The sequence below is a fragment of the Terrapene carolina genome, unplaced genomic scaffold, assembly GCF_002925995.2.
Source record: "Terrapene carolina triunguis isolate 2854851 unplaced genomic scaffold, T_m_triunguis-2.0 Scaffold629, whole genome shotgun sequence".
Lineage (NCBI taxonomy): Eukaryota > Metazoa > Chordata > Testudines > Emydidae > Terrapene > Terrapene triunguis.
Genome location: NW_020664980.1, coordinates 11089196 through 11105257, shown reverse-complemented (window position 1 = coordinate 11105257; position 16062 = coordinate 11089196). Strand labels below are relative to the sequence as shown.

Below are 16062 nucleotides of genomic sequence, written 5' to 3'. Positions count from 1 at the left end.
GCTGGTTGTCTGTCGTGTGTTTTGAGGGAAATGAGTCGTTGACAGTATTCATCTCTTGATTTGTACCCACTTATTTTAATGGTCTGAGTACTGCATGTCTGAACTCTGGGCCATGTTTTCCAAGTTCACGCAGCAGTGGAATTGTGCTAAACATGGGAACTTGTGTATGGGGGATGACTGCTTTTCTGGACAACACATGAGAGATTGAACTCCAGAGCTGAAGGCATGAGTTGATACAGATTGACCTAAAGAGCCAAGTCTCTCTAGCTCAGGCTGCATCAAACTCTTCTCCCCTAGAGATCAGCATAGAGAGGGACCTGTCACACATGCTCACCAGTGGGTTACGTATGCAAATGGGCATTTGTGACCACAGTCCGGTAACTGTGCATGTGCGCACACAAACAGGCAGCCATACAATGGACTTAAGTACAGCTATGCTGTCCACTTTGCCTTACTAAGCAGATGAAGTCTTGGGAGAGTCTTCATAAATGCCATGAAATTCTTCCATTTCAACCTGGTGAGTCTGCCGTCCAGAATTTACACATTCCCCTTGCTTGCCTGGGTCTGGGGTCTTTTGCAGCACATTACATGTGGGCTTGGTAGCCAGATCTCTTTCCTTTACCGCATTCTGGCTTTTGCTCGGTAACGAGGCTTTCTTCATGGTAGCTTGCATATGGGGAAAGGTTTCACACTCTTCCATCTCTTTTGCTCCTGCAAAGTATAATTGCTAATTGCTCAGGCAAAATCAGTAGTGCCTGATATAGCATCTTCCAGGCTGAGGGCACTCCAAAGAACTTCATAAACACATCTACGAATACTTTCACTCACTGAGGAAGTTCTATCTTATCTAAAGCGAAACTGAGCCACCTCGTGGGTGAAACTAAACAGTGGGTTTTGTTTTTTTTTTTTTTACGCTGTGCAACAATACAATGCACATGATTTGGAGAGAAACTGAAACTACAGGGGGAATTTTGAGGAGGCAGGTACATACCCCAAACTGGAAATTTCCCAGGATGCTGACGATCGCATTCTTCCTGTTAAGAGATGCCAGGGGAACTCTGACCACAAGTGACCATTCCCTCTGATTTACATCCTAGCTGAAAGTGTAATATCCTTATTGAAGTCATTTAAATATGACTTCATATTTAACAACTCCTTTGTTTCCTGTTGTCCCATCTGCACCACTTTCCTAAGAAGCTCAAAACTGAACAGAAAGTTTGTGGCTTGAATAGAGTCATTCCAATGCCGTATCGCATTTTATGACTGAACTTTGGTCACTTTACAACTGGGGAGTGTTGTTGTTTTCCTCCTGGAGTGAGCAAAGGGAGTTTTGCATGCTGTTGTAAGTGGCTTGAGGGATTCTTCTGACTCTGCCATGTGAGTGCCCAACAGCAACCCAAAGGGGAGCAGGTCAGAGAACTGTTAACTTGCATTGTTGAAGATCCTTAGGACCATTGTGGATGATCGGATTGGCTGGCATGCCAATTCCTGTCCACCTTCTCTGGTGCTCCCGGTATGAATGGCCGGCTTCGCCCCACTGCACAGACCGGCATCAGCAGGCATTGCCACAATATAAGGCCATCCTTCTGTTCGGTACTGGGAAAAAACAGGGATAGCTAGGGGCATGGTAAAGGCACCATACCTTTTTTTGGTGATAGTGCTCTTGAGCACCAGGAGGGGAGACAGGCTCTGCAGGAGGAAAGGCAATGGGGACCGGCCGGTACCAGAGGGGGTTCCAAACTAGCAGGGACAGCAAGGGTAGGGAAACAGGTTATTTTAGGATGAGATTTCATATACAAGGAACATTTTTCATCTGTCTCTCATTCAGTGTCATCTCGTAGCTCAAGAGAAAAATGCAGTACTGGTGGTCTTCTGTTTCTGGAGCTCCAAACTTAAATAATATGATTTTTTAATTCTCCATGAGTTCATCAAGCCAGTCTAAAATACAGAATTGTTTGTTTTAACCGTAATTATTTTCAGTGTATCTCTTCCTTTTAGTAAAGTTTCAGAAAGAAAATAATCTAAGAAGGTAATTACTTTTCACTTTCCATCCAAGAATTGCTATACGCTTTCCTGATATTGATGAATTTAGCTTACATATGGGATAGGTTGCATTATTATCCCCAATTTACTGATGCGAGAACTCGGGAATAAAGACTGTAAGGAACTTGCCCAAAATCTGAAAGGGGAATGGAATCCAGGTGCCCTGACTTCCAGTTCTGTGTCTCCAGTACAGCACCATGGGGTAAATTCTGCTCTGTTATACCAGTGTCACTCCACTGACTTCTGTGGAGTTAATCCAGATTTACACCAACATCACTGGGAGCAGAATTTGGCCCCAGGCATTTGTATGACATGACAAATAGAGAGAAAGGAGTAATGGGCAAGGTGTATGTAGTGAGGCAGGAAGCCAAGCATCTTTAGCATCTGAAAGTGTGGGTATATTGGAGATAGGCCTGGCCTTGGACACATGTTGATGTAAGAAGAAATTCATATCCAGAGGTCTGAACTCTGTGGCTCAAGGTTCTCTCCAGTGTGTTTGCATGTAAGGATCCTTATTCAGTCTTGGTATAACTCCGTTGATTTCAGCGGTGTTACACCAGGAGTGAATTTGACCCATTACGTCTGCGAACTCCTATGTGGGAATATGCTCACGTTTTGTCTCTTTAATTTCTGCTGCTAATCAGTAGTCATTCGCTGAAGATATTATTGATCAATAGATGCTTTGTCATGATATTTTGTAATGACCATTTCTAATGGGTTCCGAAACTCCTGCAGTTATTTTCCTGAAAAATACTCTTTGTACATGATGAGCAGTTCAAATGTCTGATGTCCTCTCACTGAGGAATGAAAGGGGAGACCTAATATGTCATTCTGTTTCTTTAAACGATTTGGTATTTTCAGGCTGTATTCTTGCTATATAAATGCACAGCTGTCTTCTGATCTTGTAATAGCTCTCGGTTCCTATCTTATTACTATCCCACGAATGTGTCTGTGACATGAATGAAATTGCTGTACATCTGGTGAGCATAATAAATACCTACTTTTTCTTAGTATTCGGAAGTCTGCAGAATCAATGATCTGATTATATTCTCTGTACCAGCGAACTTGCAGAGTCAGCCTGGTCTGTATTTGACATTCAAACACCACTAATTGACCCTTTGTGGCCCAGATGTTTTGTACACTCTGGAGGAAGAAAAACTGTGTGAAATGGCTGAGGTTTTTGTTATGTACACAGTTAAATGGCAAATGCTTAGTGTTTTTTACACACACATTTATGAACATACAATGTAGCTAAATGAAATGTTGGGGTTTTTTTTTTTTAAAGTACACCTCTACCTCTATATAACGCTGTCCTTGGGAGCCAAAAAATCTTTCTGCATTATAGGTGAAACCGTGTTATATCGAACTTGCTTTGATCCGCCGGAGTGCGCAGCGGCCCCCCCCCCCCCGAATGCTGTTCTATCCAAATTTGTGATATATCGGGTCGCATTATATTGGGGTAGGGGTGTAATTGATTAGATTCCATGTAATTCTTGGTGGATTGTGGGTGCTGGCAGAGATGATGCATAACTGTTGACACTTGGCGGAGGGGGCAGGACGGGAAGGGACGACGATTTAAAGATTCTGGTGTTCAGTGGGGTTCAGCGCAGGGCATATAAACCCTGGCAGAAATCGGGGGGGCTGGGGAGGGACGACATGACTGTGTGTGCCCCCCCCCACACACACACACGCATTGTCTCTGGCTGTTGGAGTTTGTTTTGTAAAGAGCAATATCTTACATGAATACGTGATAGACTTTTCCCTACATCTTTAAAAATGTGGAGAAAAATCATCTAGGCAAACAGAGTAATTTAACTGAGGCACATCTGTAGATACCCTGATACACATGCACCCTTAAGCCTCCTTTGTAGAGAATCAATGGAACTGATTTATGTAAACGGTTCCATTTAAACTAGGACCCTTTACACCTTATGATGTAGTTGATCATATAGCACTACCAAACGGACATGACATTTATGACATTTAAGATAAGCGATATTCCATCCCCAAATATCTTGCAGTCCAGAAGTAAGAGGAGAATCAAAGGCCCAACATCAGTAGTTCATGCCCAGATGGTGTGGAGAGAATATATTGTTGAGGTTTGTGCTGTTCCCTTTGTAAACACGCAGGCGATTCCATAAGTAGACCCAGGCTGGCTTGTAGATGGGCTCTGTAGCTGCATAGGAAAGAAGGGTAGAGCTGGATGGGAAATGGTTTTCCTGTCTTGCAACACTCCTCGAGTGCAAAAACGAGAATCTTTCTTTAATTGGGATGAAAGTGATAACTTGTGTCATTTTTTGTGAAAAAATTACAAATGTGCTTCTCACAGCAGGCTATAGCATAGTGGTTAGGAAACTCTCCCAGAATGTGAGAGCTCCAGATTCAAGACCTAGCATTGCTTAGTTCAGAAGGGACTTTGAACCTGTGTCCTCCTGTGTCCTACATGAATGCCTTTAATCTCCAGGCTTTTTTGACTATTCTGTGATGGGTCAAAGTCTCTCTGGCTTGGAGCGAAAATTCCAAGATGGACCTGAGAAACTTTTCCTGAGAAAAGTTTAGTTGAAACTACCATGTTCACATGAAAAATTTCAGTTTTGATAAACTGATATTTTCTACCAAAAAATTCCCGACTAGCTCTAATCATGGCTAGCATTTCTCATGTGCAGAAACCCAGTAGGTCAGGTCCTGAATTAAAATGAGAGGAGATTCCTGAGTTTATCTGCTACTCATGCATCAGCTTACCGACTATTCTGTGGATAGTCTCTGCTCAAGTGCTCCAGAAGAAAATGCCTCCTTGGATTGCGATCAGCAAGTTATTGGAAGGAAGGCCTATAGCCATGCAGGAATAAGTGGTGGTCAGAGAGCTGTTAAGCCAATTTATGGGCCAAATCTTGCAGTCCTTATGCAGAGATCAGTTCTGCCCTCAGTTACATCCAGGCAACCCAATTGACTTCAGTGAGTGTGGCTGCACATGTGTGACACAGCATGGAATCTGGTGTCCAGTCCTTACCCCATTCTTGAAATTCAGCAGAAGTAAAGAGCGAGGAAGGGCTGCAGGACTGTGACTCACTGTGTTTAGATCGAGCAAAGATGGCAGGACTGGGACGTATTGGGTTTCTAAACCACACTTTCTGTGTGAAAGAAGACTGAACGTGAAAGAAGCATTGGGGTGAGTTACACGGAATGCTGACTGCTACCCACTGACATCCACGCTCAGGGAAATTAGTTTTGGGATTGTGTTGCTTGGGATTGTTAATGTATAGTTGAAATGTGTGTGTTTTTTGCTGTGGTCCCGTTCTTTGTCATTACCCTCACCCCAGTTTAATGTGAATCCAGTCCCTGGATGTTTGGAATTCCCCAGCTCTACAGCTAGTAGCCACTCTAAACCAACTGTCCTTTCTGAAATGCGCCTTTGAAGGAGTATGACACATGGTTAAGCTATGTGGCAGCCACTCTATTTCTAACCCCCCCCATCAACTTATTTAGGTTCCCTTCAGAAAAGACAGTTCTAAGGCAGCAGAACAAATAAAGAAACCCCTCCTTTCAGGGGGTCCTGATGAAGATGATTTGCCATTTGGCCATTGGCTTCAATGGACTCAAGAGCTGACCATTAAATTGCTTTAAAATACTGTAAATAAAATTAATAAATGTATAACCTACTCTTTGAGGGTCAACAGATGCTGGCTGAACTAAAGTGGAGTAACTCTGAGAGCTGTATTGCTGCTAGAGACTTCACTGGCTGAGGAACCAATGGTCAGTGAGATATTGGTTGCTTTCTGCTTTGTCCTAGTGGGGAAAAAATAAACAGGGCTAAGAGGAGACACAGACTTTTAAAGGCTGAATGTACTTGACTCATCAACCTCTGAGTCTGTACTTACAGTGACATTTCTCTGGCACCCACCAGACTACAGAGACTCGCAGGGAGGAACCACCTTCAGATTTTTCTATAAACCTACAGGAAACAAATGTAAATCAACTGTATTTAGAGCTGCCTCCTCTTGCCTATGGCAAAATGATGGCTAAGCAAACAGTACGTAATTAAGTGCTGTGCCTCTGTGTGTGTGTGTATTAATATAATATAATAAGCATTGGTGTTTGTACAGAAATGGGCACAAGTCACAAAACTCCGATCTGTTTCCAGGCTCCGGACGGCTTGGGTTTATTTTTTTGTGGTCTGTTTATAAAGACAGGAGATGTGTGAAACTTGGATCTGGACCTAGGTTTGCATTCCAAACACCCACACAGTGCAGGAGTGTTCGAATCAAGGGGTGGGACTCATCTTTACTATTGGAGCTAGTAACAATAAAATAAATAGTTGGCTGATCTCCATAGTTTCTCTGGTTTTCCTCGTCTTACAAATCTTTAACTTGGAGACTAATCTGAGCAGCACACTGATGGTTATAATAACTGCATGGAATGCTGTAAATTATACTTGAGACTTTTTTTTTTTTTTTTAATCTGAGTATGATAAGAGCTGCTGTTCTAGTGACGTTTTATTAAGCAATTGGCAAACGGCAGGTTCCTTAAACAAAATTAGTTATTAGAATAAAAAGGGGGTTTGTTTTTGCTAGGTCATCATACCTGTCATTAGTGGCAAACTATAAACCGAGACATCTGGGGAGAAAAATGGGACCTTCTTTTTAACTCCATTGGAGTCCATAGTATACAGAGCTGGAATCGGAGGGATGGACTGGGAAATAGGGTGAGGGTGGGGGCAGACTTGGCTTTCAATGGGGTTAGGTGCCTAGCTCCTTTAAGTGCTGTGCTGATACCACTGCCTATTGTGTTGACCAATATTGTCTCATTGTTTCCTTGTACTCCCCATTGGTCTGTGTGTATCCATCTGATATCTCTTGTCTTGCAACTACATTGTAAGCTCTTTGGAGCAGAGACTGTCTTTTTGTTCTGTGTCTGTACAGTGCCTAGTGCAATGGGCTTCTGGTCCATGACTGCGGCTCCTAGGTGCTACAAGAATTTAAATAATAAATAGGTTCCTAGTGGTAACCTCAGCCTGGGTCCATGTTCTGTGAAACAAAAATGGTACTTAAAAAAAACAACCCCACCTGCAGCCAAATTCTTCACTTGTACTGCCCCTGAACATATCAAATTAACATAACAAATGCTAGCTAATGATGCCTCATAACAACATTGTCAGGTAAACATGATCAGACCTCCTTTTTTTTTAAATAATCATGTTAACTGAGGCAAGGTTAAGATGCTTGTCCAAGGTCATACAGCAGTTCAGTGTCGGAGCCAGACTAGAACACTGGCAGCTCCCATTTCCCCACTTCTGTGATCAGTCCACTAGATCATGCTACCTGGTTGTGAGCCACAATCAGAAAAAATATTTTAGAATGAATCCAGGAGTGCTGACTCCCCGTCCTCTGCTCTAACCACTAGACCAACCTCCTCAAATCTCTCTAAGATTAGAGAGAAGACTACTTCTTATGAAAGAAATGTATTGTTCTGACTTGTTAAGATACCTTTAATGGGCCGAAATATTGTGCATGTAGATGAGCCCTTACATTGAATAGTACACACGTTATGCTGTTTTAACTATACTGGTGTCATTAAAGTGGTATGACCTCCCCACACCTCCATTGTGAATGGAATTATACCAATATGAAGGTTCTGGTTCCCATATCAGAAGGGGAATAAGATATATTGGCACAAAGCACCTTATTTCAGTACAACTGCATCCACTTCAGGGGTTGTATCCATTTTAAAAAAAAATCACACACCTAAACAAAATAGTTGTACCACAAACACTGTGTGTGGAACACTAAGATGTCACCAGGGCCAGAGGGTATTCACCCAAGAGTTCTAAAGGAACTCAAATATGAAATTGCATTACTACTAACTATGGTATGTAACCTATCGCTTAAATCAGCCTCTGTACAAGATGACTGGCCAATAGCCAATGTGATGCAGATTTTTTTAAAGCCTCTCCAGAGGCATTCCTGGCAATTACATGCTGATAAGCCTAACTTCAGCACCAGGTAAATTTGATTGAAAGTATAGTAAAGAATGGATTTATCAGACACATCGATGAACATGATATGTTGGGGAAGAGTCAACTTGGCTTTCGTAAAAGGAAATCATGCCTCACCAATCTATTAGAATTCTTTGAGGGGGTCAACAACCATGCGGGCAAGGGTGATCCAGGGGATATAGTGTACTTGGTCTTTCAGAAAGCCTTTGACAAGGTCCCTCACCAAAGACTCTCTTAAGCAAAGTAGGCAGTCATGGGATAAGAGGGAAGGTCCTCACGTGGATCAGTAACTGATTAAAAGATAAAAAACAGAGGGTAGGAATAAATTATCAGTTTTCACAGTGGAGAAGGGTATTTAGAGGGGTCCCCCAAGGATCTGTACTGGGACCAGTGCTGTTCAATGTATTCATAAATGATCTGGACAACGGGGTAAACGGTGAGGTGGCAAAGTTTGCAGACAATACAAAATTACAAGATAGTTTAGTCCAAAGCTGACTATGAAGAGTTACGAAGGGATCTCACAAAACTTGGGTGAGTGGGCAACAAAAGGTCCGATGAAATTCAATGTTGATAAATGCAAAGTAATGCACATTGGAAAATTATAAACACAAAATAATACATATAAATTAGCTGCTCCTACTCAAGAAAGATCTTGGAGTCATTGTGGTGTGGATAGTTCTCTGAAAACATCTGTTCAATGTTCAGCGGCAGTCAAAACCATGTTAGGATCCATTAGGAAAGGGATAGATAAGACAGAAAATATCATAATGCCACTATATAAATTTACGGTTATGCCCACATCTTGAATGCTGCATGCAGTTCTGTTCTCTCTCCCCACCCCACCCCCCCATATCTCATAAAAGATATATTAGAATTGGAAAAAGTATAGACAAGAGCAGCAAAAATGATTTAAGGGTATGGAACAGCTTCCATTTGAGGAGAGATTAAAAAGACTGGGATTGTTCATCTTGGAAAAGAGATGACTAAGGGGGGAATATGATAGAGGTGTATAGAATCACGACTGGTGTGGAGAAGGAGAATAGGGAAGTATTATTTGTACCTTCACATAACACAAGAACTAGGGGTCACCCAATTCAATTATTAGGCAGCAGGTTTAAAACAAACGTAAGGAAGTACTTCACACAACACATAGTCAACCTGTGGAACTCCTTGCCAGGGGATGTTGTGAAGGCCAAAAGTATAACTGGGTTCAAAAAGGACTTAGATAAGTTCATGGAGGATAGGTCAATCAGTGGCTATTAGTCAAGATAGTCAGGGATGCAACCCCATGCTCTGGGTGTCCCTAAACCTCTGACTGCCAGAAGCTGGACTGGATAATGGGATAGATCACTTGATAAAGTGCCCTGTTCTGTTCATTCCCTCTGAAGCATCTGGCACCGGCAGCCACAGTCAAAAGACAGGATACAGGGCTAGATGGACCATAGGTCTGACTCCAGTACGGCCATTCGTATGTTCTTGTGACCAAATGAATAATCTTTACGGATTCAGACACATGGATGAACATGTACTAATCTGATATCTTATACTTTGGAGCCATTTTTGACAATTCTACACTACATGGAGACAACAGATCTGGATCTCCATGGGGGAACCTAGTTTAAGAGGAGGAAATGAGTTTGGCCAATTCAGCTGGGTGAACACCCCACTGCTCTGCCTGGAATGTTGTAACATTCCTGAACCATTGAATGGAGAAGTTGACAATGCCCTTGGAGTATGTCTGCTGGCCAATGAGTGAGAGCCAGAATTTAGGTGTCTACAACTCACCAGGCCACCACTATAATTAAAATCCTTCTCTCTTAACTCAATAGGATTTACACCATGGGGACATTTTCAAATCACTGAGTAAAAGGCATACATGTAATAACATGATTTCCACTTACAGTGTTTACTTAGTGCTTTGAAAATACCTTTTAGGACCCAGGGGGGTCTGCCTGGGACTTAGGCCTGGTCCACACTAACCCCCCACTTCGAACTAAGGTACGCAAATTCAGCTTCATTAATAACGTAGCTGAATTCGAAGTACCTTAGTTCGAACTTACCGCGGGTCCAGACGCTGCAGGCAGGCTCCCCCGTCGATGCCGCGTACTCCTCTCGCTGAGCTGGAGTACCGGCGTCGACGGCAAGCACTTCCGGGATCGATTTATCGCGTCTAGACAAGATGTGATAAATCGATCCTAGAAGATCGATCGCTTACATCCGGACCAGGAAGTAAGTATAGACGTACCCTAAGGCCCAGTAGCATCTGTTGTGTGGATTCATGGGTATTTTGAACCTAATTCCATGCTGCCCTGCACCTTGAGTAGTCCTTGGTACTACAAACGCTTATGATGTACTTTAATTGCATGCATAGCGCCATAGACTCTGAGGGTGTTGAGGTTAAGTTAGTGTGTAAGTGTGTTCAGGATCAGGGCCTTGCACTGCCAATATCATTTGATAGTGTTTTGCTCTCCCTTTGCACAGGTGTAAATGATTAAACACTTGCCTTTACAGAGAAATTGTGTTGTCGTGCAGGTTGAGAGTCTCTATGGCCTAAGGGCCAGGTTTGTAAAGGTATTTAGGTGCCTGAAGATGCAGATAGGTGCCTAGTGGGATTCCCAAGCAAGTTAGGAGCCTACCTCCTATGACAAGTCAATGGGACTTAGGTACCAGTATCCACAAAGAAGCTTTTCAGGGAGGCCTGAGATGTTGAAAGATACAACCCTAATTGTTTAATTGTAAGAGTCCATCCAGAGATCTCTGATCTCTCTGGCCTGGTTCAGATGTGTGTCTCTCTCCTTCTGTATATAAAATAGGATTGGAACGGGATTTTAGCAGAGGAATATTTTTGCATTCTAAATGGATCCAGTTGTAATAGCCCTAAGACAACTGCAGACAGCCACATGAAGAGAGCACAGGCTACTTGGAGGCAACCAGCCCACTCTGGCAAGAGTAAGTCATCCAACGCGAGATGGCTGAGTGAAATGATTAGGCTCATACTCTGGTACAACTGCACCTGCAGTACTGTGCTCCGTTTGAGCAACTGGTTACCCAGATGTTGGCAATATAAGGGCGCGATCCTGCAAGGTGCTGAGTGCTCTGGTGCAGATCCAGCAGAGCTCCTGCTTTGGCGTGTGCTAGGCACTGCACAGACAGCTTGGTGTATGGTTTAAATAACATCGTGACATGCTAATTGCATGATCGTCTCCATAGTTGAGGTTCCCCTGTACAGCAGAATGGGCTCCCATTTTTAAAAATATTCTGTCAATCTCTGTCCTTCATTATAATTTAGACTGAATCTGGCAGTTAAAGCCACCACAGTTTCAGCATGTCCTCTTTCTGGTATAGCTCCATGTATATTCGTGAACTGCTAGTCACAAAAAAATTGCTTGCCTCTGACTGTACCCCATTGCTCATGTAGTGAAAGACACAAGAATAATGCGGTCGTACAGTCATTCTAGTTTTACATCTCTTCACCTCCATGCCTATTGGGCCAACCTCTGCAAATATGGAATAAGATGCATAAAAACAACAGAGAGCATGCTGGTGCATCCTAGCAAGAATAAATGGGGTGATAGAAGAGCCAGACTGTTGCAGATCAGGCATTGGGAAGATAAGTGATAGCTCGCTCTATTGGGCTACAGGAGAATTGCAGTTAATACAGTTTCCCTAACAACTTCAGTCAAGCTCTCAGCCATGATAAAATACACACTGTACCTTTTTGAACAGCAGTGGCCCCTGCTTCTGCAACGTACACGTACCCACAAATGAATGTAAACCTCTCCTGCTGACATTGGAACCCATCCTATCCAAATCCTCCTGATTCACAGCATCCTGATTTCTTAATCAGTTTGTCTGCTGACATGCATCACCTGAATTGCAAACTCTCCTGTTGCCCCAAATTCCATTCCCTGTTCTTTTAAGCAGAGTTCATCTCCACTGTACCTCCTTTGCAGGGTTTGCTGTTAGTCTTGTCTACAGAAACGATCATGGGACAAGATAAAGATCAACATGCTCAAACTTGGGTGCTTAACGTTAGACGCCTGGTTTTCAGTGGGTAGAGAAATGGACTGGGACTTGGGGAGACCTGGGTTCTAGTCCAGCTCTGCCACTGGCCTGCTGGCTGACCTTAGGCAAGTCACTTCACCTCCCCGTGCCTTGGTTTTCCCCCTCTGTAAAATGGGGATATTGATACTTACCTCCTTTGTGTAGTGCTCTGAGATCTACTGATGAAAAGTGCTATTGAAGAGCGAGGTGTTTATATTTAGGCTGTAGTGTAGACATAGCCTTTGTCGGCAAAACTTATGTCGCTCCAGGGTGTGAATATTCCACCCCCTGAGCAACATAAGTTACACCAACATAAGCATTCATGTGCACAGCGCTGTGTCGGTGGAAGAGTTTCTCCCACCGGCGTAGCTTATGCCGCTCGCAGAGGTGGGTTTTTTTTTATGCCGATGGGAGTTCTCTCTCCTGGCCACATAGAGCGTCTTCATCAGACGCACTGTGGTGGCGCAGCTGTATTGGTACAGCTGTGCCAATGCAGCACTGTACGTATAGACATGGCCTTATCAGAGGGGCTGAGCACCTGCAGCTTCCACTGGAGTTAAGCGAAGAACACTTGGCTTTTCACTCTGAAAATCAGGCCACTTAATTAGAAACCTACCACCCCAACTCAGGAAAGCCCCCCTCTAGGCACATGCTTAAGTGCTTTCCTGATTCAGGGCCTTAATATGGATTTTGGTGCCTCAAATTTGGCCAAAACTTAAATAAGGCTTTCTGATTTTAAAGCACAAATTGATTTTAGCAGATGAAGTGAAGGGGAGCTCTGGGCTTTTACTACACAGCAGAAAGATCTTGCCCTCCTTGTGGAATTCCTAGGAAATGTGATTCCCCAGGTTCGATGGTGTATGCAATCTGACTGATGCTCTGTGGGATTCTCAGCAATGTGAAATGGCAACCTGGGGCTGTGGGTGATTTTGAATATGGCTAACAGCCTACCTGGGGGAAAAGACAGCCCCCAAGGCAGAAATACATCTTGTCTGCTGAATGTGATGGCAGATTTTGATTTAGAGTGTAATGTGTCAGTACTGCCAACCCCAAATGTTCAAAAATCAGGAGTCCGGCTCACCAAAAATCACGAGATTGGTTTTAAAATCATGAGATTGTGTAAAATAATAGATTTGGTGTTCTTTTTATTAACCTTCTGCTTTTTGAGCCTTTAGGGTGCACCAGAGTCACATTTTGAAGCTTTCTCCACAGCCATGAGGGCTAGAAACTTATTTTTTTTTCTTAAGAATGAAAGCTGAAATCATCACATATCCACTTGACTCCAGGAGCTGGAGCTTTAAGGAAAACAATAGTTATCATGAGACTCACGACAAAATCATGAGAGTTGGCAAGAGTGCTGGACTGTGCATGTCCCGACTCTGGTTTTAATGTCACCTTTGCCAATTTAGAATGCTAAATTTAGTTGTTCTGACCAGTTTGATGAAGCAGTGATGTCACATGATGAACCCCACTGTGAGGGTTTTTCAATCAAAGCCATTATTAGCTGAGTACCCAAAAACTCATCCGTTTCTATATTTGTTACTCAAAACTGGCTGACCCAAAGTCTGTCAAAAATGGCAACAAAAGGATATGGAGGGAATCAATCAGATCCTAATACCCACCTGGATAGTTGCAGTTTGATGGGACCATTTACTTGCCACCCCAACCCCACAAAAAAAGTTACAACTTAAAACCAGATTTAAAAAACAAACCAAAACACCTGGGCACCTCTTCCTGCCCTGGGGCACAGGGCAGCATAGCTGCTCCACAGGGCTACAAGAGCTCTGTGCGAGCTCCAAGCATGATGTTGAGGAATCAAATGGGTGCTGCTTTCTTGTCTCTTTTGCATTATTGGACATCAAGAGTTTCTTTCTAGAGTTAGCAGAAACGTCAGAATTGTACGGCTTACGTCCTTGAGAGACTGAATAGCGTGCGTTTTACCTTCGTGAGTCATGTTAGCAACCTCAATGTTCCACGTAAGTGGCAACCTTTACTTAGTGTAACTCTAGATCTTTGTGAAGAGGACAGAATTAGACTCGGCCAAATGAAGAGTTGGGGACCTTTGCAACCCAACACCAGAATGATTACAAGGTACATACCAATCATGCTGTTGACACAAACAATAATGACGACATTCTAGCATTGCCCGAATAGTTGACATGTCTGCAGAATTATGCTATGTCCAGTACTGGCGCAAATATAATACAGGGGGTTAGGAAAATATTAAAGCGGCATGGAACGCTTTGCCAGACGTTGAAAAGTGGTAAGCACATTGAATCTGTTTTAGGAACAAAGTGAGCATCTGACAGATCTGAAATAAACCTCATTATAAAAATGGGTGGGGGGAGGAAGTACCTTTTAACCCTACAGTTTAGAGGTAAGGCGGGCTTAGAGGTGCATGGTAATTTTATTGTATTGATATGTCTTGTGGTTTTAAAATAAACTCAGAGTTGATCTATTGCATAATCTTCAATTAACTTAACTTTTGCAAACCAGAGCTAGAAGCTGTCTGAATTATTGGAATTTATATTATTTATTTTGAGGATTTATTTATTTTTTAAAATCTAAATATAATAATTTTGCTTTATGTAATATTATGATGACTATAATGACTAGAAATTGAACTAGTATAAAGGATGATGATTTAGCAAAGAGCCTCGTACAGAAAATTCTGTCTTGGGTCCAATTTTCGGTGTCTCGAGGTTAGATTGGTGAACTGTGGCAAATTCAGGTGTGAGCTCTCTAGTCTTAATTTTTCTGTTGGAGGTGGTTTGTTGGTTGCTCGTGGAGAGTTTCCAAGGAATCTGGAAATTCTATTTATTTATTTATTTATTTATTTATTGGTCCTCCTCAGAAACCTGAAGTGATTGGGTTAGACCAGGCATTTTCCTGCAGGTTATAGAATGAATTAATTACTTTGATTAGGGGGAAGGATGAGGGTGACTCTAAACCCTAAAAAGAGTTAACATATTGACTCAAATAATTTCTCTTTCATAGAATTATTTAAACGTGTATTGCTCACTTTTAGTGCCATACCCGCCCACTCAGGGATTTCATGAAGATTAGTGAATGTTTGCATGAGACTTTGAAGATGTAAAGTATTTACATAACAGCTAAGTATATCTATGTATTTATTTATTACAGCCACTTGTCTAAATTTGGCTCCAGCCTTTAATTTTTTTCATTCAGTTAGAACAAATTTTTGGCATATTAACTGGCTACATTATCCTGAGGGTGTGTTGCAAGAAGGAGGGGACGCATGAAGAAGAAAAAATAGCAAGAGAGAGTATTTTTTAGCAGTAACACCAGCAGTGAGTGATTATTGCAGTTCTTTACTGTAGCTCTTATAGTAGCTGAAAAATCTTGCCTAGAAAAACATACTGAGTCTAGTTAAGAGCTTTTCTAACCTGAAACTGATCTAATATTCAAAGACTCTGTTACAAAGGCTGATTTTTTTTTTTAAACTATACTTCAGAGCCTGAAATACTTAGATTGGTATTTCAAGGGGCCGTTTACTGTAGTACTGATGACTGTTAAGCCAGCAGAATTTTAGTCCTATGTTCAGCCATCACATATTTACTTAGGGATCCATTCTCTACTCCTTGTGTGCATGGGAGCTAATGTCCGCAGTATCAAGGGAAGAATAAAACTCCCCTAACCCTCAAGTAGAGACCTATATTGAGTCTGCTTGATTGTCTTCGCTATGTAGAGTTGCAACATCTCTCAAATACATGCAATGCCATCATTGGGAGTGGAGCATTTAAAAGCCAAGAAAGAGAAGATCAGTGGCTTGGATTGAGCAGTGCTCCAATAGAAGCCATGTAATAGAATAAGTATAGTTAATAATTAATAGATTATAATTAAACTCTTAAATTCTCATTTGGGGCAAATTCTGAGTGTGTTAGACTGTGTACACACACACACACACACACACACACACACACACACACACACACACACACACACACACACACACACACACA

General features: G+C 42.3%; 1 long non-coding RNA gene across 2 annotated transcripts in view; it reads left to right on the top strand.

Moving 5' to 3' along the window:
* Positions 1 to 5096: 5096 nt before the first annotated feature.
* The window catches only part of LOC112108115, a 56183-nt gene continuing 45217 nt past the window's right edge, over positions 5097 to 16062 (top strand). For both annotated transcript variants that reach the window (XR_002908226.1, XR_002908225.1), the window contains exon 1: positions 5097 to 5212. This is a non-coding gene — a long non-coding RNA (uncharacterized LOC112108115). The remainder of the gene's footprint in view (positions 5213 to 16062) is intronic.